Here is a 4,174-nt window from a genome sequence, read left to right on the forward strand (position 1 = left end):
CCCCTTCAGTCACCACCCTGGACTGGAGCCTGGGTCACCCCAGCGGAAGCCTCATTCTACTTGGCTGGACTTCTTTGGGTCCCTTGCCTTGCTCTAGAATGAGCCTGGAGATCTCTTTGGGCAGAGCATTCCTTCTTTATCGTTCCTTTCCTGAATTTCTGACAGGCTTTGCAGTTAGAAATCTCTCTTCTGCTTTTGAACTATGGTGTTGGAGAAGACTCTTGAGAGTCCCTTGCAGTGCAAGGAGACCAAATCAGTCAATCCTAAAAGGAATCAACCCTGAATATTCATTGGAAGGACTAATGCTTAAGCTGAAACTCCAATACTTTGGCCACATGATGCAAAGGGCCGACTCATTAGAAAAGACTCTGAGGTAAAGGGGGTGACAGGATGAGATGGTTGGATGGCATCACCAACTCAATGGACATGAGTGTGAGCAAGCTCTGGGGAGATGGTGATGGACAGGTAAGGCTGGTGAGCTGCAGTCCATGGGGTCCCAAAGAGTCTGACACACTGGGGAACTGAACAACAACTACTTCTGGGAACCCATGCTTGCTTTCTTTCTTTTTTTTTTTCAGCAGGTGAAACAATTTTATTTCACAATTATCTTTAAAACCACAAAAACACTATGTTCTTCGTATAAAAACATTAGTAGAGAGAACTATACTTTCTAGAAAATGATTATAGAGGCCTTCTTAAAGAAAAATGAACCCAATTATATGGTTTTGGTGGGAGCTTAGGGAAAACTCACATCTGAACTGATTCCTAAAACATACCATTCTATCCCACCATCCTGCATCTTTTGGTTCAAAGCATAGATTACTGTCATTAGTGTCTGCTCCTGCATTCTTACATGTATGACAATACATATACAGACTGGTTTATTGTTTAATGTTCCATTGGTTCATCAGCCTTTTCTGCAGGTTCAACAGCAGCTTGAGTAGGCTGTGCCTTTCTCTGTGGTCTTTCTTCCAGACCTTCCAGGAATGGAGACACATCATCATCATAAATTGTAAACTCCAAGTCTTTACCCATGCTTTCTTAAGAAACTTCCTTATAGCTGTACTTAGGTCATTCTTATATTAATTCCAATTGTGCCCAGTGATTAAAATGTAACTTCTTAATCTCTGCCTGTGGAATTGATTTGGGTGGGTGGTTGAAAAGATAACCTGGAACACACTGCAGTGACTGTAACAACAGGGCTTGAACTCAAGGCGGAGATTCTCACCAACTGCAGAGGAAAGCAGCAAGAGGACCACCATGTAGGCTATGAGAGGGAAGAATTCCAGGTCCTTCCCCTGGGGACACCCTGTGACCACCTACCGTGGGATATCCTGGCTTTTCTGGATCCCATTCAGCCACTTGATCTGCAGGATTTGGCTTCTCTGGGGCTGCAGTGGGACCAGGCTGGAACCCAAGTGTCAACTCCCAGACAGGCCTTTTGGGGAGCTTCCAAAGTACTCAGGGCACAGAGAAAGCCTCTGAGTCTTCATTATTTCGCTCCTGCTCAGTAGTTCCCACCCTCCCAGAAGTAGAACACTCCCCTGAGCCTCTGCTCAGCCCCTGAAGGTTGTCCAGACCCAGGATTCTGCTCAGTGAAGGGAGGGCAGTAGCCAGATTTCTGCTTTTGCTTGCAGACAACACAGCTCTCACAGCAAGACAGGTAAAGTGCCAAACCTTCACTCTGCTGTACCATGAAACAGCATGTCTGGGCCAAGAAAGAGGAACAAGAAGCAGAAGTCCTCTAGCCTAGAACCCCTGCTGCTGCTGCTAAGTCGCTTCAGTCGTGTCCGACTCTGTGAGACCCCATAGACGGCAGCCCACCAGGCTCCCCCCATCCCTGAGATCCTCCAGGCAAGAACACTGAAGTGGGTTGCCATTTCCTTCTCCAATGCATGAAAGTGAAAAGTGAAAGTGAAGTCGCTCAGTCGTGTCCGACTCTTCGAGACCCCATGGACTGCAGCCTACCAGGCTCCTCTGTCCATGGGATTCTCTTGTCCAGGCAAGAGTACTGGAGTGGGGTGCCATTGCCTTCTCCACCTAGGACCCCTAAGATGTCAGAAACCAGATGCTGAGAAATAGACATAGGTGTCAACCCTCAGTACACATTCCTTCAAGATGCCAAGTTCGGGGGAAGAAGCAAATTAATATCCTCTTCTGAATGGCAAAACTAAGTTGAGTGTGGCTTTGGTCAGATCTGATTAGGTCATCCTAGCATTTGATGCTCACAGTATGTTTACCAGCATTTCAGAGAAGCAGCAAGAGAAAAACAAAGAAATAAATCCCCCCAAGAAAGGTGTTTTTCTCCTTTTCAGTGACATCTGCCCTTCCTCTGTTCAGTGTGTGGCAGAAGAATTTTTTTTTTCTATGTTCACTCTTTCATTCGAAAAGCCTTACTAAGCATCAGTATTGTACTACGTGTGTACATGACCCTGAAGCTAAAGCCATCAACCAGCAGACATGATCTGTCATACAGTGTTTGACTTTCATGGAAGGAACAGGCAGGAAACATGCCAATAAATAAGCAAATAAAACTCATTTCATATGATAAGTGCTACCAAGAATACTTTATAAGTGAATTGAAAGAAGGTAACTAGAAGGGTGCTACGCTTACCAAAATAGCATGATTACAGATATGAGGGTGTCCTTTCAACTTAGATCTCAATAGTGTGAATGGAAATGCTAGAGGAAGGAAAACCTCACCATCAAGAGAGGACACCCAGTTCCCAGACAGCCTAGAAAAAGGTGAACACAGTCACAGACAGAGGGAAAGCAAATGCAGGATTTCTATGGCCCTAGTGAGATATATCTGGCCCTTCGCAATCTCAGAGTCTTCTTTCTGAGAGGACCTACTAGCATAAAATCATACCTAATAGACAATTACGATGAAAGATTTAAATTTTGTGTTAGATTTGATTGAATAGTTGAATTACTGACTTTGCTGACCTAATCAATTATCCGATTGACCATAGATCTCTCAGCCAAGAGATTGATAAGGGAGAACTAACTGATGGTATTTGAAGGTGTGTTCACATTTTCTTCTTCACTCTGTAAGATTATATGACCCCATATATCAGCTAAACTGTTTAGTTTCTAGATTGTGACATCGTTTTTTTCTGCAGTAATACAAAATAAACAGAAGGAAAAAATGTTGGGATAATTCAAAAATCTTTTCCAAGACAGTAGAGAACAGTAGAATTGGCTTTAAATATAACAGAGTAATCTGAAGTATGTAAACTGAAGATCCTTTAATACATCGTCTCCCCCTCTTAGCAACTTGTGTCTAGGGAAGTTGAAAGGAACCAGTATGGTGATTTTCACAGTTTGGAGGTGGAGGAATGTCAGCTAGAGGGCTGCCCAGTAGGTCTCTGCCTGGGTAATGGACTCTCCATTGGGAAACCTCATTCCTCTGTGTGTTGTATCCACCCAGGCACCTTCCTTTCTTACAATGCAAATGTCCACATACTGTTCACACCTCGACAGATATATCTCTGCTACTTAGCACAACATAGCTGCACTCAGCTTCTTATTTACCTTTAAAGATATTATAATATACTTAATAAAATACTGGGGTCGAGATGTATTAAAGTGATAATAAGAGCTTACCTGATAGAGTGCAACCCTATCTACAAGGTCCAAGACAGCCCCAGGAAGCAGTCATTCCTACAAACACTCCTGCTACTTTGGGCCCTATGGCTTCACAGCATTCTCTGCCATATTTTGCTTTCCAAAGAGCTTGAACCAAAATTTACACACAAAAGGTTAGGTTGCATAAAATTTTGGATTTTCAAAAAGGCTTGAAAATCCCCTTAGGGGACATAACGGGTTTAGGCCATGTAAACAAAACTAAGGGTTTCCCAGGTGACTCAGTGGTAAAGAATCCACCTGCCAATGGAGGAGACAAAGGTTCAATCCCTGGGTTGGGAAGATCCTCTGCAGTAGGAAATGGCAACCCACTCCAGTATCCTTGCCTGGACAGTCCCATAGATGGAGAAGCCTGTCAGGCTACAGTCCATGGTGTTGCAAAGAGTCCTGTTGGCTTGAGCGACTGAGAGTGCGCGCGCGCGCGCACATACACACACACACACACACTGGCACTAAGGGCTAAAATTGCGAAGGCTAATATCGTTCCACCACCGTCCAAGGGCATCAGGCAGACACTAGCTTTGCGAGG

The sequence above is a fragment of the Oryx dammah genome, unplaced genomic scaffold, assembly GCF_014754425.2.
Source record: "Oryx dammah isolate SB20612 unplaced genomic scaffold, SCBI_Odam_1.1 HiC_scaffold_11105, whole genome shotgun sequence".
Lineage (NCBI taxonomy): Eukaryota > Metazoa > Chordata > Mammalia > Artiodactyla > Bovidae > Oryx > Oryx dammah.